General features: G+C 44.1%; 1 protein-coding gene across 2 annotated transcripts in view; it reads right to left on the bottom strand.

The window, feature by feature from the left end:
• The window catches only part of LOC142289822 (acidic mammalian chitinase-like), a 67,112-nt gene that overhangs the window by 39,022 nt on the left and 14,353 nt on the right, over nucleotides 1-13,737 (bottom strand). The window contains exon 1 of one of the 2 annotated variants that reach the window (XM_075333752.1): nucleotides 10,597-10,646. The exons of the other annotated variant lie outside the window; for it this stretch is intronic. The gene's annotated coding sequence lies outside the window, so the exon portion shown is untranslated. Of the gene's footprint in view, nucleotides 1-10,596; nucleotides 10,647-13,737 lie in introns of those variants that run through there. 2 annotated transcript variants of the gene reach the window in all.

Here is a 13,737-nt window from a genome sequence, read left to right on the forward strand (position 1 = left end):
CTGTGTTAGATATCGCCCCCATAGTGCTGCCCATGGCCCCTATATAGATCGCACAAGTCCCCCTGTGTTAGATATCTCCCCCATAGTGCTGCCCATGGTCCCTATAGATCGCACAAGTCCCCCTGTGTTAGATATCGCCCCCATGCTGCTGCCCATAGCCCCTATATAGATCGCACAAGTCCCCCTGTGTTAGATATCGCCCCATAGTGCTGCCCATGGCCCCTATAGATCGCACAAGTCCCCCTGTGTTAGATATCGCCCCCATAGTGCTGCCCATGGCCCCTATATAGATCGCACAAGTCCCCCTGTGTTAGATATCGCCCCATAGTGCTGCCCATGGTCCCTATAGATCGCACAAGTCCCCCTGTGTTAGATATCGCCCCCATAGTGCTGCCCATGGCCCCTATATAGATCGCACAAGTCCCCCTGTGTTAGATATCTCCCCCATAGTGCTGCCCATGGCCCCTATAGATCGCACAAGTCCCCCTGTGTCAGATATCGCCCCCATAGTGCTGCCCATGGCCCCTATATAGATCGCACAAGTCCCCCTGTGTTAGATATCTCCCCCATAGTGCTGCCCATGGCCCCTATATAGATCGCACAAGTCCCCCTGTGTCAGATATCGCCCCCATAGTGCTGCCCATGGCCCCTATAGATCGCACAAGTCCCCCTGTGTCAGATATCGCCCCCATAGTGCTGCCCATGGCTCCTATAGATCGCACAAGTCCCCCTGCTGCCCAAAGTAAAATAAAACCCTCTTTCCTTACCTCCTCCAGCGCTGAGCTCCCTCCTGTCTGGCTCCGTGCTTCTGTTCCTTCCTGGTTCTCAGTGCGGTCATGTGATCAGCACAGCAGGCTGAGCTCTCTGCCTGCCTGATCACAGTGGAAGCAGGGACATGGGGAGAAACGCTGCAGGGGTAAGTAAAGCTTTTTTATTTTAGAATGAGCAGCAGCCTGGGGGCCAAATCTAACACAGGGGTGGGCATGTGCGATCACACTGGGACGCAGGCTCATATAATATGCACCGCTGCCCCAGCCCCTCACTGCGTGCGATTTCAGCACCATTGGAGATGGACAGCGGCTGTGCATATTATATGAGCGGGAGCAGGAGATCAAACGCTGCAGCCCGCAGCGTTCCCCTGTGCTCCAGAGCTGCTGCCCCCACCTCCCCTGGACGCTGCAGTGTACATATATATATACACACACACCCCCCCCCCCGTATATCCGGCGTATAAGATGACCCCCCACTGTAGCCATTATTTTAAGGGGGTAAAAAGTCGTCTTATACGCCAGTATATATAAAAATACAATAATAATATTTATTCATTTATATAGCGCTGTTAATTCCACAGCGCTTTGCATACATCACATACATTGGCAACACTGTCCCCATTGGGGCTCACAATCTAGGTTCCCTATGAGTATGTTTTTTTGGAGTGTGGGAGGAAACCAGAGTGCCAGGAGGAAACCCACGCAAACATGGGGAGAACATACAAACTCCTTGCAGATGGTGTCCTTGGTAGGATTTGAACCCAGGACCCCAGCGCTGCAAGACTGCAGTGCTAACCACTGAGCCATGTTTCTCTGCTTTTACACTATAAAAACTATTTTATAGAAGAAAAATAGATTTTACATTGCTGTATTCCGAGAGCTATAGCTTTTTTTTTTTCACTGACGGAGCTGTGTTAACTCATTTTTCTCGAAACAAAATACTGTTTTCAGCGGTACCATTTTTATTTATAGCTGAGTTTTTGATCTGCAGACCTATCATTCTAGACCATATAACTAATGATGAGCGAGTTTCAAAATGTTCGGATTTGCGATACTCGTAACGCGTACTGTCCAAAACTCGTGTTTGCATTCTGAAAAGTGTGTGCACTGCAAGTAAATGGGGAATACTCGCAATGTAACGAACAACCTGAATGCCGTACTATTCGCTACTCGCCATGAATAGTGCGGCATTCGGGTTACTCGTTACTTAACGAGTATTCCCCATTGACTTCCATTGCACACACTATTCGGAATGCATACGCGAGTATTAGGCAGTACTCGTTACGAGTGTCGCACATCTGAGTATTTTGAACCTCGCTCATTACGTACAACCCATTTAAACAAGAGCTGCTCACAAAGAGGCAGAGCAGCACTAATACAAGTCTACAGTATACATTGAGGAATCCCAAGCAAATAGGTGAGGCTTCACCGCAACACAAAGTAAAGTAATAATAGTTTATCTTTTCCCTGATGAAAGAAACTTTTAACATCTGCAAGGAGTTTGTATGTTCTCGCTGTATTTGTGTGAGTTTTCCTTGGGTATAACAGTTTCCTTCCACACTGCAAAAATGTACTGACAAGTAATATAAATTGTCAGACCCAATAAGCACAGTGATGATAATGTCGCTTAATTAGTGGAGCTCTATAAGCAAGTACAATAAGTAAACTTTACCAGTTAGAGGAGAGTAAAACATGCTTAACCCCTTCCCTACATTGGACGTACCAGTAGGTTCTATATGGAGGTGTGTTCCCGCAAATGGACTCATCCTTATTATCCTATAGAATGTAAGCCAGCAAAGGCAGGGCCCTCTCCCTTCTGTACCGGTCTGTCTACTGTAACATCTATATTTTGTGTGTAACCCCCTTCTCATGTACAGCACCATAAAATCAATGGTGCTCTATAAATAAATATTATTAGTGATGGGTGAATAGTGAAATATTCAGGTTCGGATTATTCATCTTGAATATTTTGTACTATTTGTGTACTCATCACAAGTAACGAATCTAATGCAAGTCAATGGGAAACTCAAATAATTGTACGGCGGACCTTCCCAGGATGTCTGATGGGGCTGTAAAAATGCTAAAATAGATGGAAAAATTTATGTAATTAAACACCATGGGGAGAATGCCTGAATGCATCTTTGAAGTACAGGTTGCTTCTGGGAACAATGTTTTTAGAGTATTACGCCATTTTGTGATAACTAGTGCAGGTAAAGTAGACAGCTGTGTGGGTTTCAGCACCGAGCTGTGTGCTTTATCTTGGCTTGTTATAAAAAATAAAGGCTCCCCAGGATGATGTTTTTTTAATTATTTAAATAAATATAAAAATTTACGTGAGCTTCTGCCCATTTCTGATAAAAAGCGCAGATATAGCACATAGCTGGGGGCTGGTATTCTCAGGCTGGGAAGGTCCATTAGATGGGCTAATTGCGGCACTTTACCTGACTCATCCCAATTGCCCTGGTGTGCTAGCAATTGGTGTATTATATAGGTTTGATGTCAGCTATGATTTGTCAAAAATCACAGCTGCCATCAAGCCCTGGGTTGGTAATGGAAAGGTGTCCCATTACCAACCTTTAAAATAAAAAGAAAAAAAACAAAACACAAAAAAATCCTTTATTTTAAATAATAAAAAACACCCTCTTTCAATAATTTATTAACCCCAAAAACACCCCGCAGGTCCAACGTAATCCACACAACGTCCCATGATGATCCTGTCTCTGCTACATCGGAAGGCCAGTTCAGATAATAGGCCCCTCTAACAAGGTTTAGGGAACCATTTAGCACCCGCAATCTGATTAAAAAGGTCAGGAATGAGTGGAACAGGATATGGAACCTAAACCATTATTTAGTTGAGCTCCCGGAAGTTCAGGCATCACCATAATCGACCATCCTTCTTTTTGACAAAAAGAAATCCTGCAGCCAATGGTGATGAACATGGCCTTATGTGCTTTTTTGTTAAACTCTCTGTTATGTATTATTTGAGAGCTAATCTCTCAGGACCCGACACATTTTTGAGTCTGCACTTGGACAATTCGCTCCCAGCATCAACCTTATGGTGCAATCATAAGGCCTATTAAATGGCAACTCCTGATATTTCCCCCCTGAGAACACATCATTATAATCAGAGAGAGGACCTATAAGACTTGTGGTTACCGCTGAAATACAGGTTCTTCTAGATAGTGGCCTTTACAATATGTGCTCCATTTTATTATCTCCTGGGTTTTCCAATTAACAGTGAGGTTATGTAACGCTAACCAGAGAAACTCCATTAGTATTTGTTCAGGGAGGCCTTTGAGAATATAAAATGATATCCGCTGCAAATAAAGTATCCCTATACGGAGTGCCAGCCCCTGTACACACACAAAAAACACCCTGAGTAAGAGGTGATGAATGAATGGCAAATATCTGAACAGGATTTGACAACACCTTCAAATCCATCCCTGAGGTAGGAGCAAAACTGTTCATCGATCATGTTTGCCCCTGAACCACTATCAAGAAAAGCTGTAATATAGATTTCTTGACCCCAACCCTTATTCTGGTGAGTATTAAACAGGAAGACACCATTGTGGAAGATATAAGTAGACCCAGGATAAAATCCCCCAAACAACCTGGGTCTAGGAATGTCCGACTGTCGTTTTTCCATGGGCACCAAAGGACAGGCACTAATAAAGTGTCCCTTTTTGCCACAGAAAAAAACAGTCTCTGCCCCTTTTGAGTGGAGTAGAGATTTCAGAGAAGAACTATAATTGAAAGGTTGACACTTATTCTGTGTAACTTCCACTCCTGGTTTTGGCATACAAATGAAACACTGATGCAAAATATTGACTTGTGAAAGAGGCCAAAAGGTTAATGCCAAGTTGCTATCTTCATGAAAAACTATTCGAGTATGTGCCCACGTAACAGATTTGTCTGCAGATTTTCTACACACAAAACTGCATAATTTGGCAGGAAAAACGCAGCAGAAAAAATTCACTTTTTATCGCATTTTTTTCCATGCCTTTTTCATGTTTTTTTTAGTCATGGCAATCGTGGGGGTTCCTGCGCAGTACCCTTGCAATCTTTGCCCGGTCTCCAGTTGATGTTACAGCCGGGATCTGGTTCTTATTGCCCGCAGCGGTGCCCACAGCACTCCTGGAAGTTTAACCCCCTGAATGCTGTGATCAATGCGATCGTAGCATTCAGGATGCAGAGAGAGGGATCGCTTACCTCTCCCTGGCAATCGGATCCCTGAAATGCGATCACAGGGACCCGATCGCTGCCATTGCATCTCTGGGTCATCACCATGATGACCCCGGGTGACTAAGCTATGGAGAGCCTCACACACCATGCCGGATGTATAGTGTGTGAGGCAAAGATATAATCCATTGCAGTGATCAAGCTCTGTAGTCGATTATATATAGTCTAAATAGCTGAATCCAAGAGGAGCAATGAACAATAGGATAAACAAGACCTAAAATATAACATTTATTAGATATATATATATAAAAAATGAGCAGCAGTTCACAGGTGAGTAAAAACAGAAAACAGCACACAGTATACACCGGTGCTATAGCAGGGCATACCTAGACGAGCCCAGATCAGATCACCCTAGGTAATAGGAATACAAGATGGCAACCTTCAGAACAAATAGGGAGCCTCCTATAGAATACCCAAAGGATGATCAAAACAACAAACAGAGACACATACCTCCTTATTGCCAAATGCTAGAGGCCACAATGACGAGCAATAGTGTCCCAAAACTGCTTCTTAAGGATCAAGAAAAACGTATTTCTCATTTAATTCCCTATAGGGAACGTTCTTACCAGATCCTGAAGAGATGGCAGGGCGACTGTACCAAAATACTTAGGTCTCCTAGGGGAGCTGTCAATCAGCTCTTCAGATCCCACAGGAATGCCACAGAATGAAACTCCATATGTCTGTCAGAAACACTCACTCTCAACGCGTTTCTTGGGGATCAATCATCAGGGGAGTATGGGTGAAAAGCCTTGGGTACTGCCTCAGAAGTCTCCAAAAGTGCAGTAAATGTCATGCCCAAGATACTAAAAAATAAGACAAAGTGTATAACATAAGCCCTAAGCAGTGTATTATAAGGGCCTATCTATATGCCCCATAGACAAGAAACTCACCGCACACAGCGTGTATCATAGTAAACCTTTTGAAAAATGCCGCGCTGGCGTCCCGGAAACATGCTCCATTTATATCCCGGCGCATGCGCAATGGCACAATAACACTCAGTGACGTGTATACCGAAACCGGAAGTGCACGTCATCGGGCGCCGTGTCTCAGAAAGAGAACGTAGCCCAATCCAGTGACATCATATCCTGGAGAACCGCTCGCACTGAAGGGATAGGACGCGTTGCCATCGCAACCAAGATGCGACCTCACAGATCCAGAGCGGCGGTTCACAATATTTAACACATGCTGGCGATAAAACGCCGCATGGTAGGCAAAAGGCCATACATGGCAGTGTATCAAAATTGAAATTGACACTAATATCCACATAGCAGGTAGGAGAGATATATTTTATAAAATAAATAATGAGAAACAATTAAAAACAGAGGATCAAAGCAAAGATTGTCCCGAACGGATCACACAGAGAGTCAGATAGCCATAAGCAGTATACCTCTATAAGTCAATCAGAGGTAAAAATCTCTTATAAGATAACCTGGAAGAATCAATTGAAATCCCAAAGAGGTGGCCCACAGGTTACCCCTCATTACACCCAGGCCATCAAGATCAAAGGGTAGATTAAACCTAGCCTATGTAGATTGAGGGCTGGCCAGCGACCACGTAGGAGACAAAAGGGGCAACAGACGCAGCATGAAACCACAAGAACAGATAGAGGAAACTAAGGTGCCCGCTAGCAAAACCCCTATAGTAGATCCTCTCCCTACCTATCATGTGGGGGTCGGCACCCTATAAGAGCCCGCAAGTATGGTGCCCCCACTCGGCCGTCGTCTCGCCCTCCTATACTTACCCTATAGGCTAAAGTGCTCCTACAGGAAGGGTGTAAGGGACAGTGACTCATTCAGACCTACTGGTGCCATCGTGTCAAGGTTGTAAATCCAATAGCACTCTTTCTGGAGTACCTTTTTGTCCCAGTTTCCACCCCTGGGCGGGGGATGAATGAGGTCAATCCCCATGATTCTCAAACTTCTCAGATCACCATTATGGAAGTTGTTAATATGTCGGGCGACCGGGGTGTCATTCTTTTTGAGGATGTCATTCTTGTGTTCCCCCACTCTTCGTCGCAGCTCCCTGATAGTCTTCCCAATATAGAGTTTTCCACATACACATTTCATCCTATAAATGACCCCCTTTGACTTACAGGTGATCATTGATCTTATGGGAAAACTCCTACTGTTCTTTTGGTCCGAAAACTCCTTGCCTTCCTCAATGAACCTGCAATTCACACAATCGTGGCATTTGAAACAGCCCCTAATTGCGCCCCTCGCCGTCGCCGGCCCACCCTCGCTGAAGTGGCTATGCACCAGTCTGTCACCCAGGGATCTAGCCTTCCTATAGGTGACAGACGGCTGCACTAGCAAATGTTTATCAATCAAGGGGTCCATCTGCAAAACATGCCAATGCCTTGAGAGGATTCCCCTGAGGCATCCCGATCCATTATTGTAGGTCGTGATGAACCTCAGGACGTCTTCAGGCTCTTTTTTCCTCTCATTTGGGTTCAACAGCTTAGTACGATCCATATTGTGTACAGAAGTATACGCTTTATGGATAATACCCTCAGGATAGCCTCTATCCCTTAGACGTCCCATTAGGTCATGGGCCTGTTCCTTGAAGCCTGCTTCCTCAGAGCAGTTACGCCTCATTCTTACAAATTGCCCTTTCAGGATTCCTCTCTTCAGTGGGACAGGATGGGCACTTTCCCACCTAAGTAAAGAATTAGAGGACGTCGCCTTCCTAAATGTTGTAGTCAAGAGGCGGCCGTCTGTCCCTCTTTCCACCAACACATCAAGGAAGGCCAGGCTGTTTATACCCACCTCGCTGGTGAATCTAAGGCCAATGGTATTATCATTGAGTTTGGCAATGAAATGGTGGAAACCCTCAGTCTGGCCCTTCCAGACCACGAAGACGTCGTCAATGTATCTTAGCCACAAGACGACGTCCTCGGTGTCCAGAAGGCCACCAAACACCACCGTCTCCTCCCACCAGCCCAGGAGAGGTTGGCATACGATGGGGCACAGCAACTCCCCATCGCAGTCCCCCTGAGCTGGTGAAAGAGCCTCCCTCCAAATGTAAAGATGTTCCTAGTGAGACAAAACTCCAAAGCTTTTATAACGAAGTCATTATGCTGGCGGAATTGACTACCTCTCGATCCCAGAAAGTATCTGACTGCCTCCACTCCCGCCGTATGTGGGATCGATGAATACAAAGCTTCCACGTCAATGGAGCAAAGTAACATCCCTTCCTCAAGGAAGATGTCTTCTATCCTGCGTAAAAAGTCAGTTGTATCCCTGAGGTAGGAATTCAGGGATAATACAAAGGGGCGCAAGATTTTATCGACATACAAACTGAGTTTCTCCGTTAGGCCACCTATGCCCGAGACAATGGGGCGACCTTGCAAGGGGCTCAAGCCCTTATGTATTTTGGGCAGAATATAGAAGGTCGCCACCACCGGAAAGACAGGCAAGAGATACTCAAACTCGTTCTTATCAATTAAATTGGACCCCAATGCCTCCTCCAAAAGGATCTTCAACTCCTCCCTATATCCCTGAAGTGGGTTGGAGTCTAGCATAGCATAGCAGGATTCATCCCTAAGGATATTCAAACAGATATCCTTATAGTCACTGGAGTCCAGTATCACCACATTCCCCCCTTTGTCAGAGGGTTTTATGGTGATACTGGAATCATTCTCCAGACTTTTCAGGCTGGAGAATTAACATAGACATATTAACAACTTCCATAATGGTGATCTGAGAAGTTTGAGAATCATGGGGATTGACCTCATTCATCCCCCGCCCAGGGGTGGAAACTGGGACAAAAAGGTACTCCAGAAAGAGTGCTATTGGATTTACAACCTTGACACGATGGCACCAGTAGGTCTGAATGAGTCACTGTCCCTTACACCCTTCCTGTAGGAGCACTTTAGCCTATAGGGTAAGTATAGGAGGGCGAGACGACGGCCGAGTAGGGGCACCATACTTGCGGGCTCTTATAGGGTGCCGACCCCCACATGATAGGTAGGGAGAGGATCTACTATAGGGGTTTTGCTAGCGGGCACCTTAGTTTCCTCTATCTGTTCTTGTGGTTTCATGCTGCGTCTGTTGCCCCTTTTGTCTCCTACGTGGTCGCTGGCCAGCCCTCAATCTACATAGGCTAGGTTTAATCTACCCTTTGATCTTGATGGCCTGGGTGTAATGAGGGGTAACCTGTGGGCCACCTCTTTGGGATTTCAATTGATTCTTTCAGGTTATCTTATAAGAGGTTTTTTACCTCTGATTGACTTATAGAGGTATACTGCTTATGGCTATATGGCTCTCTGTGTGATCCGTTCGGGACAATCTTTGCTTTGATCCTCTGTTTTTAATTGTTTCTCATTATTTATTTTATAAAATATATCTCTCCTACCTGCTATGTGGATATTAGTGTCAATTTCAATTTTGATACACTGCCATGTATGGCCTTTTGCCTACCATGCGGCGTTTTATCGCCAGCATGTGTTAAATATTGTGAACCGCCGCTCTGGATCTGTGAGGTCGCATCTTGGTTGCGATGGCAACGCGTCCTATCCCTTCAGTGCGAGCGGTTCTCCAGGATATGATGTCACTGGATTGGGCTACGTTCTCTTTCTGAGACACGGCGCCCGATGACGTGCACTTCCGGTTTCGGTATACACGTCACTGAGTGTTATTGTGCCATTGCGCATGCGCCGGGATATAAATGGAGCATGTTTCCGGGACGCCAGCGCGGCATTTTTCAAAAGGTTTACTATGATACACGCTGTGTGCGGTGAGTTTCTTGTCTATGGGGCATATAGATAGGCCCTTATAATACACTGCTTAGGGCTTATGTTATACACTTTGTCTTATTTTTTAGTATCTTGGGCATGACATTTACTGCACTTTTGGAGACTTCTGAGGCAGTACCCAAGGCTTTTCACCCATACTCCCCTGATGATTGATCCCCAAGAAACGCGTTGGGAGTGAGTGTTTCTGACAGACATATGGAGTTTCATTCTGTGGCATTCCTGTGGGATCTGAAGAGCTGATTGACAGCTCCCCTAGGAGACCTAAGTATTTTGGTACAGTCGCCCTGCCATCTCTTCAGGATCTGGTAAGAACGTTCCCTATAGGGGATTAAATGAGAAATACGTTTTTCTTGATCCTTAAGAAGCAGTTTTGGGACACTATTGCTCGTCATTGTGGCCTCTAGCATTTGGCAATAAGGAGGTATGTCTCTCTGTTTGTTGTTTTGATCATCCTTTGGGTATTCTATAGGAGGCTCCCTATTTGTTCTGAAGGTTGCCATCTTGTATTCCTATTACCTAGGGTGATCTGATCTGGGCTCGTCTAGGTATGCCCTGCTATAGCACCGGTGTATACTGTGTGCTGTTTTCTGTTTTTACTCACCTGTGAGCTGCTGCTCATTTTTTATATATATATCTAATAAATGTTATATTTTAGGTCTTGTTTATCCTATTGTTCATTGCTCCTCTTGGATTCAGCTATTTACACTATTGCTACTGTGGATCCCCAGGGCTCTTTGCTATTTTTGGATTATATATAGTCCCAGCAGGAAAAACACAGAAAGAAATAACATTAACTTACCCCTCAAAATTTTGTATATGTAGCTATTCACTCACCTCTTTCGTCTCTTCTGTAGCCACTTCTGCTTCCCTGCTTTTCTAGCAGCCAGATCTTTTATAAAGCACAAATGGGCGGACCTGCAGCACGGAGCATGTGATGTGGTGAGGACTACATTACTAATGAGCACATTGTACCTTGGTCAAGACAATACAGTCTGGACATACAGTGTGCTGCTGAATCTGTGCACTGAGAAAACAATAAAATGGTAACAAAAGTTTGTAAATGTTTTTTTTATTTTTTAAACTTGGTTTATTGAAGTTTGTACACAACATGAAAATATTGGTAAGAAACATATATCACAGTAATTGAAATATGATCATTCCATGTAATAACTAAGTTTTCATATGGATATCAAAATTAAACATAGAAAAGACACATAGCTTGCTATAATATATCTTTGTGACATCAATAAACTTTAAAGAACAATATTAATAAAACCGCAAAGTGGACTCATTGGCACATCCATAAATAACTGCAGTGGGCTAGTGAGCCGGCCTTAAAGTGGTGTGGTTCAAAAAGCAGTTATATCTCTCAAAAAATATTTAAGAGTTTGTATAGAGCTTCCTGCTAAAGGAGAGTTCAACCAATCTCCCCATACATGTAAAACTTTTGAGGACATCCTCTATTATTATATATAAATTATTGAAAGGATGAGGTAGTGTTTAATGGACGAACCCATTGCGAGCGGCTAGGTGGCCAGCTGTTCGTCCATCTGAGGACTATCCCCTTCTGTGCCAGAAATAAAGACTTCTTCAAGAATATATTAGTATACCACGACCACTCCTCAACATCTGGTATACCGAAAATGCATAGCAGGGGGTCCAATGAGACATCCATCTCTAGGATTTCAGATAAAGTCCGACACCTCTCTTCAGTATGACTGAATATCCCAAGCCCACATCATGTCCCAGAAATCAGCTGCAGTCATCTCGCATCTCCGCGCAGCAGTCACTCTGAGAACTCCCCATTCTACTCAGCCTGACAGGAGTAATAAAACTCTGGTTGATAATATACAGTTGGATTAGCTTACTGTTTATAGCTGACAAAACATGAGTATGAGATTCAATAATATCACCCCAAATAATGTCTCCTATTGCAGGGATTTTCAGTTTCCACTTGTCTAAAACAGTTATTGGGCTACTATGGGCCTTGGCATGAATGAGGGCGGAGTCCAGAGTGGAAATCAAGCCCCAGGACCTTGGAATCGGATCACTCAAATAATCGGTAAAGAGGAAAATATTAAATCTTTATCCGGGAACTGGGAGTGAAATGTGTGTCTGATCTGGAGATACTTAAAAAAATGGGAATGTGGCAGCTTGTAGCTGGTCTGTAATTGAGAAAAGGAATAGCACACATTATTACAGTTAGGTCCAGAAATATTTGGACAGTGACACAATTTTCGTGAGTTGGGCTCGCATGCCACCACATTGGATTTGAAATGAAACCTCTACAACAGAATTCAAGTGCAGATTGTAACGTTTAATTTGAAGGTTTGAACAAAAATATCTGATAGAAATTGTAGGAATTGTACACATTTCGTTACAAACACTCCACATTTTAGGAGGTCAAAAGTAATTGGACAAATAAACCAAACCCAAACAAAATATTTTTATTTTCAATATTTTGTTGCGAATCCTTTGGAGGCAATCACTGCCTTAAGTCTGGAACCCATGGACATCACCAAACGCTGGGTTTCCTCCTTCTAAATGCTTTGCCAGGCCTTTACAGCCGCAGCCTTCAGGTCTTGCTTGTTTGTGGGTCTTTCCGTCTTAAGTCTGGATTTGGAGCAAGTGAAATGCATGCTCAATTGGGTTAAGATCTGGTGATTGACTTGGCCATTGCAGAATGTTCCACTTTTTTGCACTCATGAACTCCTGGGTAGCTTTGGCTGTATGCTTGGGGTCATTGTCCATCTGTACTATGAAGCGCCATCCGATCAACTTTGCGGCATTTGGCTGAATCTGGGCTGAAAGTATATCCCGGTACACTTCAGAATTCATCCGGCTACTCTTGTCTGCTGTTATGTCATCAATAAACACAAGTGACCCAGTGCCATTGAAAGCCATGCATGCCCATGCCATCACGTTGCCTCCACCATGTTTTACAGAGGATGTGGTGTGCCTTGGATCATGTGCCGTTCCCTTTCTTCTCCAAACTTTTTTCTTCCCATCATTCTGGTACAGGTTGATCTTTGTCTCATCTGTCCATAGAATACTTTTCCAGAACTGAGCTGGCTTCATGAGGTGTTTTTCAGCAAATTTAACTCTGGCCTGTCTATTTTTGGAATTGATGAATGGTTTGCATCTAGATGTGAACCCTTTGTATTTACTTTCATGGAGTCTTCTCTTTACTGTTGACTTAGGGAAAGATACACCTACTTCACTGAGAGTGTTCTGGACTTCAGTTGATGTTGTGAACGGGTTCTTCTTCACCAAAGAAAGTATGCGGCGATCATCCACCACTGTTGTCATCCGTGGACGCCCAGGCCTTTTTGAGTTCCCAAGCTCACCAGTCAATTCCTTTTTTCTCAGAATGTACCCGACTGTTGATTTTGCTACTCCAAGCATGTCTGCTATCTCTCTGATGGATTTTTTCTTTTTTTTCAGCCTCAGGATGTTCTGCTTCACCTCAATTGAGAGTTCCTTAGACCGCATGTTGTCTGGTCACAGCAACAGCTTCCAAATGCAAAACCACACACCTGTAATCAACCCCAGACCTTTTAACTACTTCATTGATTACAGGTTAACGAGGGAGATGCCTTCAGAGTTAATTGCAGCCCTTAGAGTCCCTTGTCCAATTACTTTTGGTCCCTTGAAAAAGAGGAGGCTATGCATTACAGAGCTATGATTCCTAAACCCTTTCTCCGATTTGGATGTGTAAACTCACATATTGCAGCTGGGAGTGTGCACTTTCAGCCCATATTATATATATAATTGTATTTCTGAACATGTTTTTGTAAACAGCTAAAATAACAAAACTTGTGTCACTGTCCAAATATTTCTGGACCTAACTGTACATGCACCAAATTCCCTACAGTAGATATCCCCCTGCTCTTCCAGTCCCGAAAACCACTGAGCCTCATAAAATGAAGTAAATTCAAGTTGTGCCAGATCGGGGTCTCAAGAGGGGTGGCTAAA

This window comes from Anomaloglossus baeobatrachus, chromosome 2 (assembly GCF_048569485.1).
Source record: "Anomaloglossus baeobatrachus isolate aAnoBae1 chromosome 2, aAnoBae1.hap1, whole genome shotgun sequence".
In the NCBI taxonomy this organism is placed as follows: Eukaryota; Metazoa; Chordata; class Amphibia; order Anura; family Aromobatidae; genus Anomaloglossus; species Anomaloglossus baeobatrachus.